This window comes from Stegostoma tigrinum, unplaced genomic scaffold, assembly GCF_030684315.1.
Source record: "Stegostoma tigrinum isolate sSteTig4 unplaced genomic scaffold, sSteTig4.hap1 scaffold_146, whole genome shotgun sequence".
Lineage (NCBI taxonomy): Eukaryota > Metazoa > Chordata > Chondrichthyes > Orectolobiformes > Stegostomatidae > Stegostoma > Stegostoma tigrinum.
In genome coordinates this window covers 22577-45696 of record NW_026728090.1, presented here as the reverse complement: position 1 = coordinate 45696, position 23120 = coordinate 22577, and the positions used below count along the sequence as shown (strand labels likewise).

Here is a 23120-nt window from a genome sequence, read left to right as displayed (position 1 = left end):
CCCAGGGTCCCCTCTAAACACTGACACATTCCCCAGGAGCTCCTCGAAATCCGGACACACAGCCCCAGATCCCTGTACAGACAAACTCCCTGCGACCCACTTTAAGTCTTGACATACTCCCTGAGACCCCCTGGAAATACCGACACACCACCCCTCCCGGGACCCCCTGGAAATACCAAAACACTGTAGGGATAATAAAATGTGAGGCTGGATGAACACAGCAGGCCAAGCAGCATCTCAGGAGCACAAAAGCTGACGTTTCGGGCCTAGACCCTTTATCAGAGAGGGGGATGGGGGGAGGGAACTGGACTAAATAGGGAGAGAGGGGGAGGCGGACCGAAGATGGAGAGTAAAGAAGATAGGTGGAGAGGGTGTAGGTGGGGAGGTAGGGAGGGGATAGGTCAGTCCAGGGAAGACGGACAGGTCAAGGAGGTGGGATGAGGTTAGTAGGTAGCTGGGGGTGCGGCTTGGGGTGGGAGGAAGGGATGGGTGAGAGGAAGAACCGTTTAGGGAGGCAGAGACAGGTTGGACTGGTTTTGGGATGCAGTGGGTGGGGGGGAAGAGCTGGGCTGGTTGTGTGGTGCAGTGGGGGGAGGGGATGCACTGGGCTGGTTTAGGGATGCAGTAGGGGAAGGGGAGATTTTGAAACTGGTGAAGTCCACATTGATACCACATGGCTGCAGGGTTCCCAGGCGGAATATGAGTTGCTGTTCCTGCAACCTTCGGGTGGCATCATTGTGGCAGTGCAGGAGGCCCATGATGGACATGTCATCAAGAGAATGGGAGGGGGAGTGGAAATGGTTTGCGACTGGGAGGTGCAGTTGTTTGTTGCGAACTGAGCGGAGGTGTTCTGCAAAGCGGTCCCCAAGCCTCCGCTTGGTTTCCCCAATGTAGAGGAAGCCGCACCGGGTACAGTGGATGCAGTATACCACATTGGCAGATGTGCAGGTGAACCTCTGCTTAATGTGGAATGTCATCTTGGGGCCTGGGATGGGGGTGAGGGAGGAGGTGTGGGGGCAAGTGTCGCATTTCCTGTGGTTGCAGGGGAAGGTGCCGGGTGTGGTGGGGTTGGAGGGCAGTGTGGAGCGAACAAGGGAGTCACGGAGAGAGTGGTCTCTCCGGAAAGCAGACAAGGGGAGGGGATGGAAAAATGTCTTGGGTGGTGGGGTCGGATTGTAAATGGCGGAAGTGTCGGAGGATAATGCGTTGTATCCGGAGGTTGGTAGGGTGGTGTGTGAGAACGAGGGGGATCCTCTTGGGGCGGTTGTGGCGGGGGCGGGGTGTGAGGGATGTGTCGCGGGAAATGCGGGAGACGCGGTCAAGGGCGTTCTCAATCACCGTGGGGGGAAAGTTGCGGTCCTTAAAGAACTTGGACATCTGGGATGTGCGGGAGTGGAATGTCTTATCGTGGGAGCAGATGCGGCGGAGGCGGAGGAATTGGGAATAGGGGATGGAATTTTTGCAGGAGGGTGGGTGGGAGGAGGTGTATTCTAGGTAGCTGTGGGAGTCGGTGGGCTTGAAATGGACATCAGTTACAAGCTGGTTGCCTGAGATGGAGACTGAGAGGTCCAGGAAGGTGAGGGATGTGCTGGAGATGGCCCAGGTGAACTGAAGGTTGGGGTGGAAGGTGTTGGTGAAGTGGATGAACTGTTCGAGCTCCTCTGGGGAGCAAGAGGCAGCGCCGATACAGTCATCAATGTACCGGAGGAAGAGGTGGGGTTTGGGGCCTGTGTAGGTGCGGAAGAGGGACTGTTCCACGTAACCTACAAAGAGGCAGGCATAGCTGGGGCCCATGCGGGTGCCCATGGCCACCGCCTTAGTCTGTAGGAAGTGGGAGGAGTCAAAAGAGAAGTTGTTGAGTGTGAGGACGAGTTCAGCTAGGCGGATGAGAGTGTCGGTGGAGGGGGCCTGGTCGGGCCTGCGGGACAGGAAGAAGCGGAGGGCCTTGAGGCCATCTCCATGCGGAATGCAGGTGTACAGGGACTGGACGTCCATGGTGAATATGAGGTGTTGGGGGCCAGGGAATTGGAAGTCCTGGAGGAGGTGGAGGGCGTGGGTGGTGTCACCGACATAGGTGGGGAGTTCCTGGTCACACCTCCTCCCTCACCCCCATCCCAGGCCCCAAGATGACATTCCACATTAAGCAGAGGTTCACCTGCACATCTGCCAATGTGGTATACTGCATCCACTGTACCCGGTGCGGCTTCCTCTACATTGGGGAAACCAAGCGGAGGCTTGGGGACCGCTTTGCAGAACACCTCCGCTCAGTTCGCAACAAACAACTGCACCTCCCAGTCGCAAACCATTTCCACTCCCCCTCCCATTCTCTTGATGACATGTCCATCATGGGCCTCCTGCACTGCCACAATGATGCCACCCGAAGGTTGCAGGAACAGCAACTCATATTCCGCCTGGGAACCCTGCAGCCATATGGTATCAATGTGGACTTCACCAGTTTCAAAATCTCCCCCTCCCCTACTGCATCCCGAAACCAGCCCAGTGCATCCCCTCCCCCCACTGCACCACACAACCAGCCCAGCTCTTCCCCCCCACCCACTGCATCCCAAAACCAGTCCAACCTGTCTCTGCCTCCCTAACCGGTTCTTCCTCTCACCCATCCCTTCCTCCCACCCCAAGCCGCACCCCCAGCTACCTACTAACCTCATCCCACCTCCTTGACCTGTCCATCTTCCCTGGACTGACCTATCCCCTCCCTACCTCCCCACCTACACCCTCTCCACCTATCTTCTTTACTCTCCATCTTCGGTCCGCCTCCCCCTCTCTCCCTATTTATTCCAGTTCCCTCCCCCCATCCCCCTCTCTGATGAAGGGTCTCGGCCCGAAACGTCAGCTTTTGTGCTCCTGAGATGCTGCTTGGCCTGCTGTGTTCATCCAGCCTCACATTTTATTATCTTGGAATCTCCAGCATCTGCAGTTCCCATTATCTCTGACACTGTAGGGATTTTCTGATTCTATTCTATGATGCCCTTGTCCTGTGAATGAATAAATAAAGAAACCTGGTGAAGCCGCCAAACAGCATAGCCAGCAAGTGACAGACACAGCAAAGTGATCCCACCATCAATGGATCAAATCTGAGCTCTGCAGTCCTGCCACATCTCGTCATTTACTGTGGTGCACAATTAAACAACTGATTGGACGTGAAGACTCTACACATATCCCCATCCTCAATGATGGAAGAGCCCAGCACATCAGTGCAAAAGATAAGGCTGAAGTATTCATAGCAATCTTCAGCCAGAAGGGCCAAGTGGATGATTCATCTCGGGCTCCGCCAGCATCACAGATACCGGTCTTCAGTAAATTCAATTCACCCCACGTGATGTCAGGAAACACTTGGAGACACTGGATACTGCAAAGGTCACAGGCCCTGACAATATTCTGGCAATAATACTGAAGACTTGTGCTCCAGAACGTGCCGCTCCCCGTGCCAAGCTGTTGCAGTGCAGTTTCAACACTGGTATCTACCCGACAATGTGGAAAATTGCCCACGTATGTGCTGGATTGCAAACATAGGACAAATCCAACCTGGCCATATACTGCCCTATCAGGCTGCACTCAATCATCAGGAAAGTGATAGAAGGTGTCAGTAACATTGTTATCAAGCAGCACCTGCTCAGCGACGGCCAGTTTGGGTTGTCAGGGCAGCTCAGCTCCTGACCTCATTACAGCCTTGGTTCAAACATGGACAATACAGCTGCATTCCAGAGAGGAAGTGAGAGCTCCAGCCCTTTACAACAAGACTACATTTGACCAAGTGTGGCATCAAGAAGCCCGAGCAAAACTGGACTCAATGGGTATAAGGCGACAAATTCTCCACTTGCTGGAGTCATACCTGGCACGCAGGAAAATGAATGATCTTATTGGAGGTCAGATATCTTAGCTCCAGGGGATCCCTGCAGGAGTTTCTCGGGGCAGTGTCTGATATAACCATCTTCAGCTGCTTCATCAATGAACTTGCGTTCATCATAAGGCCAGAAGTTGGGATGTTCCTGATGATTGCACAATGTTCAGCATCATTCACGATTCCTCAGATCCCAAAGCAGTCCTTGTCCAAATGCAACTAGATCTGGGCAATACCCACGCTTGGTCAGACAAGTGGAAGTTACATTCACACCACAGAAATACCAGGCAATGACCGTCACCAACAAGAGACAACCACCCCTTGACAAACAATTTGTTACATTCACTGCATCCCACACTGTCACCGTCGTGGGGGTGAGCTTTGAACAAAAACTGAACCAGACGCACCACATAAACACAGTGACTACAAGAGCAGGTCAGAGGTGAGGAATGCTGCGGCAACTAACCCACCTCCTGATTCCCCAGAACGTGTCCACTGTCTACAAGGCATAATTCAGGACTGTGATGGAACGCTCCCGATTTACCAGGATGGCTGCATCTGTAACAACATGCAAGAAGCTTGACTCCATCCAGGACAAAGCAGCCCAGTTGACTGGCACGATATCGATAATCATCCACTCCCTCCACCACCAATGATGAGCGGCCTCAGCAGCACTGTGTACGATCTACAAGATGCATGGCAGAAATTCGCCAAAGCTCCTCATGCAGTCCCTTCCAAACCCATGACAGCTTCCATCTCGAAGGACAAGGGCATCAAGTACACGGGAACACCTCCTTCAATCCCACTCCAAGCCACTCGTGATTCTGAATTAGAAATTTCTCCGGAATCCTTCACTGCGACTGTTCAAAAGATGGGAATTCCCTCCCTCATGGCACTGTGGGGGCAACCCACAATAGGCGAACTGCAGCGGTTCGAGAAGGCAGCTCACCACCAACATCTCCAGGGCAATTAGGGATGGGCAATAAATGCTGGACCAGTCAGTGACACACACATCCAACAAATAATTGAAGAAACAAACTCTTATTAATTAGTGATTTTTCACAGTCTCACAGCCAGCCATGCCTCATATACACACATCTTAGTGACAATGTGGTGACCGTAACCAGACCCACAGTGAGCCTGGGCTCATCCACACTCCTCCCAGTCACATTTCTGATTTGAAAAATACACCTTTTTCACAAGAAATCTCTTTGTATATGTACAATGTCACAACTGCAGTTGCGTTCTGTCCAGCTGCATATCAAATAAACAAATAAAGCATTGGACTTTGGCTCCACCCAATGAACCAAAGACCTCTCTTAGACATACAACAAAAATATTTACATACATGTGAGACACGGGGAGGGTCCGACAACTGAATGGACCCTCATTTACCTTCAGCAGGAAAACCTCAGACAGTGGTCCTTCCCGACTGTGCCTCGGCAGCAGCAGCCCCATCGTCCCAGTTATGCCCCAAGCTTTTAGTGCATCCCAGTTATGCCTCGTGGACACACCACCTGGTTACTGACAGGGAGCCTGGCAGCATCTACACGCTTCCGCGTCATGATGCGGTGACTGGAAATGGTCTCACAGTGGCCCTGGCCTCATTCGCACAACTCACAGAAAGTCCGACTTGACTGTAAACGGTCTGACAATTGCCCTCACCTCATTGACACACCTCCAGTAATTATACAGGGACACAAAACAGTCTCACACCGAGCATGGCCTTATTTACACTCCTCCCAGAAACTAAACAGTGATTGTAAACAGTATCACAGTGGGCCTGGCCTCATCTCCATGCTTCCGACTTACTATACGGTGACTGTGAACAGTCTCACAGCAAGTCTGTCCTCATCCGTGCACCTCCCAATAACTATATGCTGAAGGTAAACATTGAGCCTGGCCTCATCCACACACTCCCTGTAGCACAGGCCAACAGGCCACAGGCCAACAAGGCGCACATACACAATCTGACAGGATTCTCACCACCCGCCAATCTATGTTTTGTTGTTTGTTGGAAAGTTCTGATGATGACACATTGTACCAAATGACTTTGTCAGTCTGCTCTGGGAACTACACGACAGGATCCAGCCTCTCCTTTTCCCACAGGGTCTCGAGCACGCTGCGTGCTGACCACTACCTGATGGACTGGCGGTCAGACGTTTGTTTCTTTGCAAATTTCACAACAAAGGACATATGTTATAGAACGGTCCAAATACTTGGAGCTTTCCGTGGCAGAGAGGCCAGTCCCTTCGTTCGCAACACTGGGATCAGGTCGTACCTCAGTACATAGTGACACTTGGTCTTTACGTACTGAGAGTCTACACACAGCTTAATGCACAACAAGGTGAACATCAGGATGAGGGTGACATTGGGTACGTTCTTCCCCCACTTAGCCAGAGCTTAGTACATGGAGTTGTTGCAGACACGGTCTATCTTAGGCTTCCAGTAGGAATGGAAGATGGCTCGGATGAGGGAAACAGTGCAGTGTGGGTGATGGGCCAGAACTGTGCCATGCACAACAACAGAGAGAGTGCCTCACACCTGATGACCAGGATTTTACCCACAATGTGCACCTCCCAAGGCTTTCTGCACGCCCCAGGCTCTCTGAACTGTGTGCCCAGCACTTTTGGGTAATCTGCCCTGACGGTGAAGGGAATGAAGGATCATTCAGGCCAGATCCCAAAGAACATGGCCTCATTCTTGTCTCGATTTACCGTGGCTCCCGAGGCCAGTTTGAAAGGGTCACAGCTGCTCATGAACCTGCGCACTGAGACTGGGGCTGAGCAGAGTTTGGTGACATTGTTATCTTACAGGGACGCTTTGACCTGCAGGCCCGCTCTACCTGGAATAATCACACTTCTCAGGCTCACATCCTTACTGATGGACTCAGCAAAGGGCTCGATAGAGTGGGCAGCCCTGCCAGACCCTGGATCTGATGGGTAAGCTCTGTGATTCCCATACGCAGATTGAGACTGCGCTAATGGTGTCGGTGTAGATCTGTCGGGCCCAATTGCAGATTCTCTCCCCTAAGCCCATTTTATAAAGCACATCCCACATGTTGGTCTGCAATATCCTGCCAAAGGCCTTCTCTTGGTCCAGGCTGATGAGGCAGGTATCCACCCCTCTGTTCTGCCTGCTAGTGATCGTATCCCTAGGAGCGCGAGGCTCTCAGAGATCGTCCTGTCCCCTGCAGCACAGGTTTGGTCAGGGTCAGTCACCAATCGCAGAGCAGACCTGACCCAGTTACACATGACTGAGACAGGATTTTGTAGGCTACATTCGCCAATTATATTGGTCGCTGCTTTCTAACTTCCTCCCTCACTCCCTTCCACTTGTAGGTCAGGGTGTTGATACCATTCCTCATGGATTTGCGCATAGTACCTGACAGAAGCATACTGTCGTACAGCTCCAGCAGCCTGAAGGATGAACAGAGCTCGATACGTTTGTCTCAATCTGACATCCTGGCAACACCAAGCTCCAGCAGGCCCTGGCCACTCAACCCCCAAAGAGCTGAATACAACTCAGCTGGAAAGGCATCACCTCCCACAGTTTTATTCTATTCTAAGGACTCGAAGGCCTTCCCCAGCTCATCCAGAGATAATGGTCAGTCCAGGCTCTCCTGCTTGGTGTTGTCAAAGACCCCCAGGATCGAGGACAGGAATGACTGGGAGTCACGGCACTGTCTGTGGGCATAGTGTCATAGGGACTGGCTTAAAAGGATTTGCTGAGCTTCAGGATGTCAGATTGAGACAAACTTATCGAGCTATGTTCATCCTTCAGGCTACTGAGCACAGAGCTCTCCTTGAGCCTCTTCAAGAAGGAATGTGAACACATCTCATTCGGTCACATGCAGCTGGAAAGGACACTGATTCGGCCTCCATTGGAATACTGTTTCTAATTCCAGTCTCCCTGCTGTCGGAACGATGTTGTGAAACAGTAAAGGATTCAGAAAAGATTTAGGTGTGAGCGGGTCAGGACTGCAGGCGCCAGTCGGTGTGAGCGGGTCACGACTGCAGGGGTAGGTCGCTGCGAGTGGGTCAGAACGGAGGGGACAATTCGCTGTCAGCGGGTCAGGACGGATGGGGAAAGTCGCTGTGAGCGGGGCAGGACGGAGGGGGCAAGTTGCTGAGAGCGGGTCAGGACTGGAGGGGGCAATTCGTTGTGAGCATTTCACTGAGGCACTGTCTCCCATTTCCATCTGTCAGTGCATCCCATTTGTCTCAGTCACTGCATCCCTATTTCCCTCCGACACTGCATCCCTATTTCACTCAGTCACTGCATCCCTATTTCACTCAGTCACTGCATCCCATTTCACTCAGTCACTGCATCCCATTTCACTCAGTCACTGCATCCCATTTCACTCAGTCACTGCATCCCATTTCACTCAGTCACTGCATCCCATTTCACTCAGTCACTGCATCCCATTTCACTCAGTCACTGCATCCATGCTGCATGGTCTATGCTATGTATAAATGTGGCATAAAATCCTGACTTGTATGTTCATTTCCTCTTGTAATAACATGTGGCATCATTAGCATCCTTAATCACTTGCATTTAATCGGAAAGCCTGGTACAAACACCAGATAACATGACAGTCCGAACAGAACGCATTTTCCAATGCTTTAAACATATAGTCATGTGTGTCTCAGTGAATAAAAATCCTCCTCATTTTACCGCAATTAAATCTCATAATAAAGGGAGTATGTCTGAAAGTCGTCTCATCCGAAGGAAACCAGACTTGCTCCAGGAAAGCTGCTAAAATATATCAAGAAAAATATATATGAAATGATTCTAGAAATTTCTGCAACACAAAGATCAAAGGAAACAATAGTTTGATGAACACACTGTTAAGTGTTGCACTTACACATCACATTTTGGAAAACAAACCACACTGATTTTCTACTTTATAAGGCAGGCAAGTTTGAGAACACAGCATCATGCTACCTGCAGAGATAGAGTTTTGCCTGCGTCATCGGGCCGATCAGGGATGGCATAGGGAACTTGTGTGTGGAGCCTGAGGAGGTAGGGGAAGCCCTAAATGAGTTTTTTGCTTCTGTCTTTACGAAAGAAACTAACTTTGTAGTGAATGAAACCTTTGAAGAGCAGGTGTGCATGCTGGAATGGATAGAGATAGACGAAGCTGATGTGCTGAAAATTTTGTCAAACATTAAGATTGACAAGTCGCCAGGCCCGGATCAGATTTGTCCTCGGCTGCTTTGGGAAGCGAGAAATGCAATTGCTTCGCCACTTGCGAAGATCTTTGCATCCTCGCTCTCCACTGGAGTCGTACCTGAGGACTGGAGAGAGGCAAATGTAATTCCTCTCTTCAAGAAAGGAAATAGGGAAATCCCCGGCAATTACAGACCGGTAAGTCTCACGTCTGTCGTCTGCAAGGTGTTAGAAAGGATTCTGAGGGATAAGATTTATGACCATCTGGAAGAGCATGGCTTGATCAAATACAGTCAACACGGCTTTGTGAGGGGTAGGTCATGCCTTACAAACCTTATTGAGTTTTTTGAGGATGTGACTAGAAAGGTTGATGAGGGTCGAGCTGTGGATGTGGTGTTTCTGGACTTCAGTAAGGCATTTGATAAGGTTCCCCATGGTAGGCTCATTCAGAAGGTCAGGAGGAATGGGATACAGGGGAACTTAGCTGCTTGGATACAGAATTGGCTGGCCAACAGAAGACAGCGAGTGGTAGTAGAAGGAAAATATTCTGCCTGGAAGTCAGTGGTGAGTGGAGTTCCACAGGGCTCTGTCCTTGGGCCTCTACTGTTTGTAATTTTTATTAATGACTTGGACGAGGGAATTGAAGGATGGGTCAGCAAGTTTGCAGACGACACAAAGGTCGGAGGTGTCGTTGACAGTGTAGAGGGCTGCTGTAGGCTGCAGCGGGACATTGACAGGATGCAGAGATGGGCTGAGAGGTGGCAGATGGAGTTCAACCTGGATAAATGCGAGGTGATGCATTTTGGAAGGTCGAATTTGAAAGCTGAGTACAGGATTAAGGATAGGATTCTTGGCAGCGTGGAGGAACAGAGGGATCTTGGTGTGCAGATACATAGATCCCTTAAAATGGCCACCCAAGTGGACAGGGTTGTTAAGAAAGCATATGGTGTTTTGGCTTTCAGTTACAGGGGGATTGAGTTTCAGAGTCGTGAGATCTTGTTGCAGCTCTATAAAACTTTGGTTAGACCGCACTTGGAATACTGCGTCCAGTTCTGGGCGCCCTATTATAGGAAAGATGTGGATGCTTTGGAGAGGATTCAGAGGAGGTTTACCAGGATGCTGCCTGGACTGGAGGGCTTATCTTATGAAGAGAGGTTGACTGAGCTCGGTCTCTTTTCATTGGAGAAAAGGAGGAGGAGAGGGGACCTCATTGAGGTATACAAGATAATGAGAGGCATAGATAGAGTTGATAGCCAGAGACTATTTCCCAGGGCAGAAATGGCTAGCACGAGGGGTCATAGTTTTAAGCTGGTTAGTGGAAAGTATAGAGGGGATGTCAGAGGCAGGTTCTTTACGCAGAGAGTTGTGAGAGCATGGAATGCGTTGCCAGCAGCAGTTGTGGAAGCAAGGTCATTGGGGTCATTTCAGAGACTGCTGGACATGTATATGGTCACAGAAATTTGAGGGTGCATACATGAGGATCAATGGTCGGCACAACATTGTGGGCTGAAGGGCCTTTTCTGTGCTGTACTGTTCTATGTTCTATGTTCTAACTGTGGGCACTGTAAATCAGCAACAAAAGCAGAAGTTGCTGGAAAAGCTCAGCAGGTCTGGCAGCATCAGTGAAGAGTGAGATCTGAGGAAGGGTCACAGGACGCGAAACATTAACTCTGACATTGTCTATGTCATAGTGAGTTATGTCTATTGCTTCAGCAAAATCCAACCAACTCTGAATGAAAATCAATGCTTAAGAAATATCCAAAACATCCGCTGTCCCCGTTGTGGCTTCCTCCACATTGGGGAAACGATGCAGAGGCTTGGGGACCGCTTTTCAGAACACCTACACTCAGTTTGCAATAAACAACTGCACCTCCCAGTCACGAACCATTTCAACTCCCCCTCCCATTCCTGAGAGGACATGTCCAACCTGGACCTCCTGCAGTGCCATAATGACGCCACCCGAAGGTTGCAGGAACAGCAACTCATATTCTGCTTGGGAACCCTGCAGCCCAATGGTATCAGTGTGGATTTCACAAGCTTCCAAATCTCCTGTCCTGCCGCTGCATCCCAAAACCAGCCCAGCTCGTCCCTGCCTCCCAAACCTATTCTTCCTCTCACCCATCCCCCCTCCCACCTCATGCCGCACCCCTATTTCCCCTCATCCCGCTCCCTTGACCTGTCCGGCCTCCCCAGACTGACCTATCCCCTCCCTGCCTCCCTACCCATACTCTCCTCTCCACCTATCTTCTCCTCCATCCATCTTCCATCCGCCTCCCCCTCTCTCCCTATTTATTCCAGAACCCGCACCCCCTCCCCATTTTCTGAAGAAGGTTCTCGGCCCGAAACGTCAGCTTTTGTGCTCCTGAGATGCTGCTTGGCCTGCTGTCTTCATCCAGTTCCACACGGTGTTATCTCGCATTCTCCAGCATCTGCAGTTCCCATTATCTCTCCAAAACAAAGGCTGCTGTCTTTCAAAACCCAATCTCAGATTTTGCAGATAGTCCTTACCCTGAAAAAATACCAAATATGTATAAACAGGAAAACTGGAGATGAAACCATTCAAAAAATTTTCATTGGCACAACAAATGTTCCAACTGTAAAAGCAGGTTAAGCACCTGTATATAAGGAAACTTTAAACAGACACTTACAGCCAACAAATGTGAGAAATATCCATTTCTTGCTGGATTACCAATTTTGCTGTTGGGAAAATAGGCCTAGGCTTAGCAATGTAAATTCAAACAAGATAGCCCCCTCTCAGAACTCAACACTCAGTCGTAGAGTTCTGTTTTCACAGGTTGGCGTATAATAGCATCAAGCACAATACACCAAATCTTCTTTGGTACCTTTTCCTTCCATAAAACTGCTTTTAGTAGATGCGCACAGAAATCATTTTATACACGTTGAACAGTTGGTAAGTTCAAGAGGCCAGTTCCAGCACTTCGACTTGCATCTGCTTCATCATCAAAACAGAACAAAATCAAGACCCACTCTTTGTAAGTCACGTTTTCCATTTTTAGTGACAAGGTGAAGTGCGAGAACTGCTCACTTGATGTTAAAAACTCCTAAGTATGTACCTATATATTTCAATTCTGTGAAATATGTGGAATGAGTTCGAAAGAAGGATTAATTTTCTTGTGCTGGGAGAGAGCTGGGACAGATAAAATAGGTTGAATGGCCTCCTCCCATGCTAAAAATGTCCATAACTGTTCTTGGCCCTGCGAAATTGAAGTGGCCATCCTTTCATTATGACTGAGAGACGCAGCATGTTACGATAGATGGCACAATGAAGAAATCCTTTGTTATTAATGAATTTTTCAGCACGAGGCATTCTTCCGAAGTCAAATGTTCGATATGTACCTGTTGCGCTGACTTGGTTCCAAACAGTTATAATGTGGAGGCGCTGGTGTTGGACTAGGATAGACAAAGTCAGAGCTCACATGACATCAGGTTATAATCTGACAGGTTTATTTGAAATCACACAAGCTTTGGGAGTGCAGTCCCTTCATCAGGTGCGGTCAGGGAGGTAAACACACAGACACACAATTGATAAGCAGACAGATCAAAACATCCTGCAACTAGTGTGAGTGGAGTGTCAGATAGTAAGTCTTCATCCAGGATGTTTGTTTGTTTGCAGATATTTTGTTGAAGAAACACACAACTTGTAGTTACAGTCAGTGTGGTATCTTATAAATTCTTGCTTTTGAAATAAAGGTTAAAACTCTAAGACAGATTCTGAACACAAGCAATTGGCCAACTCTGATTCTACAAAAACAAAAATGATTTTCAGACTTGGGAAGATCCCTCAAAAATGTCACAAGTAACCAGCTTTTGGGCAGAGTCGAGCTGCTGAGATGATAGACCAGGATTTAGGGGTACCAGGAGTGATAATATGCTGAACACAATCAAATTTTGAGGTTGTAGAATGATGTGGTCTTCATCATTTTTGACACTTGGACCATTTTCCTTCCTTTCCACAGAACAAGTCAAATAGCGGCAGCACAATGTTGCATGGCCGCTCAAGCCTGCTCCACCGTCGATGATGATTGTGGCTGGTCTTCCACATCAATTAAACTTTTGCTCATATCTCATCCTCTTCTCAAAACATCGATCTATTCACGTGTAGTATCCCTCTCGCTAACTTCATGAGAATTCATTCCAATCACTGAACTCCTAACGCTGACCCACCCCAGGTCAAAAAATTCAGCTGAGATCAGGAACTGATCTCGCCTGTATGGCTGAGCTGGCTTTTAAAAAGTTTGCCAGTGAGAGAGTCCCAGTGAGAAACATTCATTAAAAAAAATAATTGCATGGATTGCTCTCCAATCCTCAACTCTATTCAAATTCAGTTGGTTTGTGATGCAGAGTGATGCCCTGCAGAGAGGGCTCAATTGTCGTACCAGTGAGCTTACCACAAAGGGTCTTCGCCTCAACCACTCTACTTGACTGAGGCGTGGTGATCTTCAGGTTAAATCATAACCAGTTGTCTCTCTCTAAGGAGTCGCCAAATGGCGTGCTAAGACTTGACCTTTAACCCTGATAACATGGCAACAAGCAGATAACTCAGCTGATGTCACTGACTAATAGAATCCTCAATTATACTGATATTCATGTTGTGATATCATCAGAAGGCATGCTCAACTAAGTTTTAATTTGCAAATTCAGTTAACAACCATTCAATCAATATTACTGAAGTACTCATATTACTGATCGTCTCGATACAACATTCTGGTTACATCTGTTCATAAGTGAAGTGTAATGTAATTGCACTTACTGTGGTTTTATCAATGTGATCCTGCAATGAGTCAAGAAGCAGGTCACCCACAGGTTGCCAATCAGTGTGGACCCCCTCAGCTGTTATCACATGAGCCTCAAGATCATCCAGCGCTTTCTGCAGTTCTTGAAGTTTCTCCAACGCCTTTTCCACCTGTTTCTGCCAGTTGCTCGCACGGGTTTTCAATTGCACCCAATTTTCCTTCACTTCTGTTGACTGTTTGCGGACAGCTTTGGCAATTCTCTGGGCTCTCTCTTCCGGGGTAGGTTCTGGAAATATGAAGTGCAAATAATTTATCAACTGTTCATGATTTTGATCGATAGATTTTCTTTCTAAACCCCTTTCCTTTCAAAGGTCTCTCTGGACTTTCTCCTGAAATTGGGATATATAAGACTGAAGCACATCAATGATAAATTCTGTAATTAGCTAGCAGGTCGTGGAGCCATGAACAGAGAATCACAGAGAACCAATACAAAGCCAAATAAAATTCCGCAGATATTTGAAATTTGTCACGACCAAGGAAGCTTTAAAAAAGGAAAAGGATTAGTGACTAAATGGGTACAATTCTCAACAAAAGATTTGAAAAATCCTTTCAGTGTATCTTTCGTAGCTATGAGACAAACATGCAACACAAACCAACTTTCATCTTTCAGGACTGGCAAGTTAGAATGATAAACATCAGAAAAGGGGTACGTGAGGGCGACGAGGACACTGTTTGGTAGTTATTATGGGGTGCGGGTGAGAGGGATGAGTTGTGGGAAACGCGGGTGACACGGTCGAGGGTGTTTTTGACCACTGAGGAGGGGGAAGTTCCGGTCCTTGATGATACCCTGCATAGTTCTCTCTCGAACTCACTTAATGAGGTTGTTAAGAGATGTAGAGATAACAAAGTGTGCAGCTGGATGAACACAGCAGGCCAAGCAGCATCTGAGGAGCACAAAAGCTGACATGTTGGGCCGAGACCTTTCATCAGAAAAGGGGTAGGGGGAGAGAGTTCTGAAATAAATAGTGAGAAAGGGGGAGGCGGATCAAAGATGGATAGAGGAGAAGATAGGTGGAGAGGAGACAGACAAGTTCAAGAGGTGGGGATGGAGCCAGCAGAGGTGAATGTAGGTGGGGAGGTAGGAAGGGGAGAGGTCAGTCCGGGGAGGACGAACAGGTCTCCGGGGCGGGAAGAGGTTGGGAGGCAGGAAATGGGGGTGGGGTTTGAGGTGGCAGGATGGGATAGGTGGGCTGGTTTTGGGATGCGGGAGGGGGAGGGGTGATTTTGAAGCTTGTGAAGTCCACATTGATACCATGGAGTGCAGGGTTCCCAAGCGCAATATGAGATGCTGCTCCTGCAACCTTCAGGTGGCATCGTTGTGGCACTGCAGGAGGCCCAGGATGGACATGTTACCTGAGGATTGGTAGGCAGAGTCGAAACAGTTCACGACTGGGAGGTGCAGTTCTTTGGTGCAAACTGAGCACAGGTGAAGCGGTCCCCAAACCTCTGTTTGGTTTCCCCGATGTCGAGGGGGCCACAATGGCAACAGTGGATACAGTCTACCACATTAGCAGATGTGCAGGTCAACATCTGTTTGATGAGGAAATTCTTCCTGGGGCCTGGGATGGGGGGGAGGTATCGGGACCAGTGAATTTTAAACGTTGTGATGACAACATTTATGGATATGCAGGGAAAAGTGCTGGGTGTCGGGAGTGCTAGAGGGGAGTGTGGAGCGGATAAGGGGGTCACCTAAGGGTGGTGGGAAAAACGTCTTGGGTGGTGGGGTCGGATTGCGGATGGCAGAAGGGTCGGAGGACGACGCATTGAATCCAGATGTTGGTGGGGTGGTACGTGAGGGCGACAAGGACACTGTTTTGGTAGTTATTATGGGGTGCGGGTGAGAGGGATGAGTTGTGGGAAACGCGGGTGACACGGTCGAGGGTGTTTTTGACCACTGAGGAGGGGGAAGTTCCGGTCCTTGAACAACCCTCAACAGTTTCTCTTTCAATTCCTCCCACTTCCTACAGACAAAGAGGGTGGCCAGGATAGCCAAATGGGCCCAAGCTATGCCTGCCTCTTTGTAGGTTACATGGAACGCTCCCTCTTCCGTACCTACACTGGCCCTCAACCCCACCTCTTCCTCCGTGACATTGATGACTGTATCGGCACCGCCTCGTGTTCCCACAAGGGGCTCTAACAGTTCATCCGCTTCACCAACACCTTCCTCCCGAACTTGAAGTTAACCTGGACAATCTCTGATACCTCTCTCTCCTACCTGGACCACTCTATTTCCAACCACTGAGAAACAAATATCCATTTCAACTCCACCAATTCCCACAGCTACCAAGATTACACCTCCTCTCACCATATTCCTGCAACAATTCATCCCCTATTCCCCATTCCTTTGCCTCTGCATCTGCACTCCCAGGATGAGGTATTCTATTCCTGTATATCTCAGATGTCCTCATTTTTCAAGGAGCACAACTTGCCCCGCTCTGTGGTTGATAACGCCCTCGACCGTGTCTCCAGCATTTCCTGCAACAAATCCCTCTCACCCCACCCCGCAACAACAACCAAAACAAAGTCTCCCTCGTCCTAACGTACCACCCCACCAACCTCCAGATACAACGCATCATCCTTCGAAACTTTCAGATTCTCTGGGAGGCTACGGAGGAGGTGGCAGAGCCTTTGGCCTTGATCTTTGAATCCTCATTGTCTACAGGTTTAGTACCAGAAGGCTGGAGGGTTGCAAATGTTGTGCCCTTGTTCAAAGAGGGCAGTAGAGATGACCCAGGTAATTATAAACCCAGTGAGCCTTCCGTCTGTTGCAGGAAAAGTTTTGGAAAGGATTATAAGAGATAGGATTTATAATCATCGAGCAAGCACCAATTTGATGGGAGATAGTCGACATGGATTTGTCAAGGGCAGGTCGTGTCTCACAAGCCTCATTGAGTAATTTTGGAAGGTGACCAAGCACGTGGATGAGGGTCGGGCAGTTGACGTGGTGGACATGGACTTCAGTAAAGCCTTCGATAAGGTTCCACATGGTAGGCTATTGGAGAAAACATGGAGACATGGGATTGGGGGAGATTTAGCAGGTTGGATTAGAAACTGGCTTTGGCGAAGGAGGCAACCAGTGGTGGTTGATAGAAAATATTCAGCCTGGAGTCTGGTTACTACTGGTTTGTCTCAAGGATCTGTTTTGGGACCACTGCTGTTTGTCATTTTAATAAATGACTTGGACGGAGGCATTGGTAGATCGGTTAGTAAGTTTGCAGATGACACTCAAGTCGGTGGAGTGGTGGACAATGTGGAAGAATGTTGCAGGTGACAGGTAGACTTGGATGAACTGCAGAATTGGGCGGAAAGATGGCAGATGGAGTTCAATGCGGATAAATGTGAGGTGATTCACTTTGGGATGAATAATAGGAAGGCAGAATATTGGGTCAATGGAAAGATTCTTGGTAGTGTTGTTGTGCAGAGGGTGTCCATCTATGTCGATCCCTGAAAATTGCCATCCAGGTTGATAGTGCTGTGAAGGCAGCTTCCGGTGTTTTAGGTTTTATTGGCAGTGGGATTGAGATCCAGAGCAACTGTCCAAAAAACTGGTGCGGTCTCATTTGGAATATTGCGTACAGTTCTGGTCGTCCCATTTCAGGAAGGATGTGGAAGCATTGGAAAAGGTGCAGAGGAGATGTTGCCTGGTCCGGAGTGAAGGTCTTCTGAAGAAAGGCTGAGGGACTTGGGTCTGTACTCATTGGAGAGAAGGTGGTTCAGAGGGGATTTAAAAGAGACATACAAGATGATCAGTGGATGAGACAGGGTGGACAGTGTGGGTCTTTTTCCGAGGATGATGACGTCAGCTTGTATGAGGGGGCACAGCTAAACAGTGAGGGATAATAGATTTGAGATAGATATCAGAGGCAGGTTCTTTACTCAGAGAGTGGTAAGGATGTGGAACCCCCTGCCTGCCAATGCAGTTAGCTCAGCCACATTAGGGGCATTTCAACAGTCCTCGGATAAGCATATGGATGATAATGGGATCGTGTAGGGGGATGGGCTTAGATTAGTTCACTGGTCCATCCACATCATCGCAATGAGCAAAAAAGCACACCGTTGTGTCTACTTCCCAGGAGGCTAAGGCAATTCCGTGTGCCCACAAGGGCAACTTTCATTGATGTACCACAGAAAGCATCCTATCTGGATGCATATCACAGCACGGTTCCTCTAGCAAAACAATCCCTAATTATTATGGCTCCTGCCTTTCTTCTTCCAGGCAGAATTGGTTCTGCTTTGTCATAACTAATTTGGGAGAAAATCCACGCTCAGTCTAAGTTAATTCTTCCAACAAAGAGAGAGAGAGAGAGAGAGAGAGAGGGGGAGAGGGAGAGAGAGAGAGAGGGAGAGAGAGAGAGAGAGAGAGAGAGAGAGAGAGAGAGAAAGCCAGAGAGGTTGGTGGGTGGGGGAGGGAGAGAGAGCGCGCGAGAGAGAGAGACAGCGCGAGAGAGAGAGACAGCGCGAGAGAGAGAGACAGCGCGAGAGAGAGACAGCGCGAGAGAGAGAGACAGCGCGAGAGAGAGAGACAGCGCGAGAGAGAGAGACAGCGCGAGAGAGAGAGACAGCGCGAGAGAGAGAGACAGCGCGAGAGAGAGAGACAGCGCGAGAGAGCGAGAGAGAGAGCGCGACACAGAGAGAGAGAGAGCGAGACAGAGAGATGGGCGATGAGGGAGAGAGGGAGAGACAGACAGACAGAATAGGTGACAGAATGTGAGTGTGTGAGCGCCTGCATCAGACAGTGAGAGAGATGTTGCTGAGGTGGAGATAGTTGAGAGTGTCGATCACCAACAATCTCTCCTGGTCCACCCAGCTCGTCGCAATGGGCAAAAAAGCACACCAAATGTCTCTATTTCCCCAGCAGGCGAAGGTAATTTGGAGTGTCCGCAAGGTCAACTTTCATTCATGTACCAGAGAAAGCATCCTATCTGGATGCATGTCACAGTGTGGTTTGGCAACAGCTCTTCCTAAGACCACAAGAAACTGCAGAGTCATGAACACAGCATAGTCCATCATGCAAACCAGCCTTCCATTCGTTGATTCCACCTCTACTTCCCGCTGCCTCGGGAAAGAAACTGACATAATCAAAGGCCCTTCTCACCCCACAATTACACTCTCTTCTCCCTTTTTCTGAAGGGAAGATGTAAAAAAAGTTTGTATACATGCGTGAAAAGATTCAAGAACAGCTTCTTCACCGCTGTTGTTGGACATCTGAATAGGACACTGAAAAGCTTAAATCTAATTTTGATCTTGCTCTCTGTGCATCTTCTCTGTAGCTGTAACTATGTTCCGTTTCACTCATGCGCCTTGTTTGATATCACCTGTCTATACTGCATGCAGAAGAAAACTTTTCACTGTACCTGGGCACATGTGACAATTATGACTCAAATCAAGATAATAAAATGTGAGGCTGGATGAACACAGCAGGCCAAGCAGCATCTCAGGAGCACAAAAGCTGACGTTTCGGGCCAAGACCCTTCATCAGAGATGCTGCTTGGCCTGCTGTGTTCATCCAGCCTCACATTTTATTATCTTGGATTCTCCAGCATCTGCAGCTCCCATTATCTCTGACTCAAATCAAATTGACTGCGAGCAAGAGAGAGGTGAGCATATGATTGTGCTCAAGAGTGCAAAGACAGTGCATGAAAGTGTGTGTGTGCGCACGACAGAATGTGTGTGCCAGTGACTGTGCTTGAGAGTGTGTGAAAGGGAGTTAGCACAAGAAGGGAGTGTTACAGCATGCATGAGGGAGTGAGTGTGTCTGTAAGTGTGAGTGAGCTTGACAGCAAGTGAATTTGCAAACCTAAGTGTGTGAGGGAGAGATTTGTGGTAGTATGTGTGTACTTGAGAGTGAGAGCATTGGCAAAAGATCCTGCGACAGTGCATGCAAGTGTGCCACAGAATGTGTGCAAGACCGTGTACGACTGTGTGACGGTATGGAGTATGAATGAGTGAGAATGTGACAGAGTGTGTTCGTGAGAGACTGTGTTCCTGACTTTTTTTTTTGTGTGTGTAGTGTGTTTGTGCATGAGGGACAGAATATGCATGTGCAACATAGTGTGACTGTGAACCTCTGTTGGTGCCTGTGAGTGAAGTGATGGGGGAGAACAGGGAGAGGAGAGATAAAGACAGAGTGAGAGAGAGACAGAGAGAGAGAGAGAGAGAGAGAGACAGAGAGAGACAGAGAGAGAGAGGGGGGGAGAGAGAGAGAGAGAGAGAGAGAGAGAGAGAGAGAGAGAGCGCATGAGAGAGAGAGAGAGAGAGAGCGCATGAGAGAGAGATGAGATGAGGAATTAGAAATGATGGGTGGTCAATACCTGGAGGAAAAAAAGAACAGTGTGTGAGTGTTAAGAGAAGCCGCTGGATGTAATATGGAGGCTATTGTTTTTTTTATTGTACTAAATGAAAAGCAAGTGTCACCTCTCAGTGTTAGGGGACAGGAGATGTGCATTAGAGAAGGAGATATCGTCAGCCTTGTCAGAGACAGCAGACAAGTTGCAAATGCATAGAAACTGACATTAAAGCTTTCTTGTCAATGTGTAAAGAGGTGAGACAAATATGACGAGTCAATATTGTCCCTTTGCGCTCAGTAAAATCATGGAATCATGAATCAGAGAACCCTTACAGTGTGGAAACAGGTCGGTCAGCCCAACATGTCCACACTGCCCCTCACAGCATCCCACCCAGACCCATCCACCTATAACTCACCTAACCTACACATCACTGAACACCTTGGGAAATTTAGCATGGCCAATCCACCAACCTTGCACATCTTTTGACTGTGGGAGCAAACTCGAGCACCCGGAGAAAACCCATGCAGGCACATGGAGAATGTGCAAACTCCACACAGAAAGTCACCAAAGGGTGGAATTGAGACAGTGGTGTTAACCAGAGCCACTGTGCTCTATATTAGGCGAATTCAGCTGCAAGCATTTTTTTTTAAAGAAGGGAAACTTACCATCGTCACAGGATTAGAGTGGTTTCAATCTTCTATCAGCTTTGAGAACCTTATCCATATCTGCCTTCACAAGGGCAAGGTGATGGTAATGGTGTGAGACCGGTTAGTATGCAGCAGCTCGCCGTGCAAAACATTAACGGCACTTTCATTGCTTTTTTCCCTAGGGGCATAACAGAAAGACAAGAACATGAAAAAATCCTGAAATCTTTCTCCAATTTCAATCTCAAAGGGACCATCCGTTCCTCAAAAGTCATAACCAAACTGAACATTGGCCTCCTGCAGTGCCACAAATGATGCCACCCCAAAGTTGCAGGAACAGCAACTCATATTCCGCTTGGGAACCCTGCAGCACAATGGACATGGCTGACAGCTCTGTCAACCACGAATGCAAGGAATGCTCAGTTGAGGAAGAATGCAGACATTTCGGAATCCCTCCAGCAGAAGATGATATCATAAGAACAAATGGATCTGTCTGGACAGTCCTGTTTGTAGATTTTGGGAAGTAAGACTCTATTGTTTGTCATCAAGGATATGGTTGAGTGATCATATTCAGACTTAAGAGACCAAGAATGTGAGGCTGGAGAATGGGTGCAGAACCATGCCTCTCGGAATTCCTGTGCGTGTCTATGCTTGGTTTGGGCTACTACGGTTACCTTGTCGCAGTGTCCTCTGAGAGGCGTGATTCTCCACCCATAATGCAACCAACAAACAGATACAATTGGACCCCCACATACAAACCCATACAGATCAAAACCGGAAATGACAGTACTCATGGTAACAGACTGGACAGTGTCAATTCCAGACAGAGTAGAATAACATCGTTTCATTGGAGGCTGTACCGATGATGTCACCGATCATGGTGACGAAACGTCTGAATGAGAAGAAGCCAGCTCGGCGAGCAAGTCCACAACCTCAATCAGAGAACTGGCTGTTTTGAACTACCTTGTTCAAGAGTTTCAGTTTTGATTTTGAATGTTAAATCTCGCTCCCACATAGGGATGGAGGATTACTGTTCACAGCTGCATTCTAACTAATTCATATCGAATCATTATTGTTTTGACCAGTCTTCGGGTCAGGCTCCCTCGGTGACTGAGCCTCCCAAATTGTTAAGTTCCCTCGTGAAAGACTCCCCTTCTTTACACACCCAACTAGATCCACCTCAGTTGGTACGAATTAAGCTGATTAAAAAGGATCTTTGTCTTGTGGATACCTTCCTATGTTTCAGAAGGAGTCAAGATAGCTCAGGGTGACACGGTGACTCAGTAGTTAGTAATGCTACCTCACAGCACCAGGGACCCGAGTTCCATTCCAGCCTCGGATGACTGTCTGTGTGGAGTTTGCACATTCTCCCCTTGTCTGTGTGGGTTTCTGCTGGGTGCTCTGGTTTCCTCCCACAGTCCAGAGATGTGCAAGTTAGGTGGATTGGCAATGCTGAATTACCCACAGTGCCCACGGATGTGTAGGTTAGGTACATTAGCCATGGGAAATGCAGGCTGACAGGGATAGAGTAGGGGAATGGGGATGGGTCTAGGTGGGATGCTCTTTGCAGGGTTGCTGTGGGCTTTTTGAACTGAGTGGCCTGTTTCCACACTGGGGATTCGATAAAACTAGCTTCTCCTGAACTCGTGAGAGAGTGAGTTTATCAATTGCTAAATGCAACAAGTCATAAGGCACCACAAATATGCACAAGTTAGAAACAAGAAATTAGCTCAAAAACCATAAAAGTTAAGAGGGATACGGATACTTCAGCCTTTGGATTGTTTGTGAAGAATAGAAAGTGGGTTGTTGTTGCCACTAAGTTGGGCGATCCCCGTAATGTTGATATGAATTCAGCAGTTAATTTTGAGATTCTTGTTGAAATTCTTTTGACCTTGTTTCCCTTTTGACATTGCCCAGGTTTGCAGAGCTCAGAGCAAGAGATTTTCTTTTCTTCTTACCTGCAGCATAGGGCGATGAAACGGCTGTCCCAGAGCCGTGACCTCCCCAACTCCTGAGACCACACGAGCACATTCGCCCAGGAATACACACGGACTGATACGAAAGAACTATCGGGATAACAATACTCAGCGTGGTACCGGAAAAGACAGCATGTACAAACAGAAAACAGCTGTAAATAGTGTCAAGAGGTGAAATCAAGTGATAAAGCTAAATTCATGGCTCTTTGCTTGCGTGCTCATTGTATTCAGAACAAAATCAACAAATTAATAGCACATTTCTAGGTTGACGGGCATGATTTTATAGCTATTACAAAGACATGGTTACAAGGAGATCAACACTGGAGCTAAGTGCGCAGGGCTATACGACATTCCAAAAAGACAGGCAG

At 48.3% G+C, this 23120-nt stretch overlaps 1 long non-coding RNA gene across 1 annotated transcript; it reads right to left on the bottom strand.

Moving 5' to 3' along the window:
- Positions 1-8393: 8393 nt before the first annotated feature.
- Positions 8394-22873, bottom strand: LOC132207751 (uncharacterized). Its single transcript, XR_009443777.1, has 4 exons — positions 22735-22873; positions 20798-20957; positions 13803-14071; positions 8394-11540 (listed from the first exon to the last, which is right to left on the bottom strand). It is a non-coding gene; the product is annotated as an uncharacterized LOC132207751 (long non-coding RNA).
- Between the last annotated feature and the right edge of the window lie 247 nt (positions 22874-23120).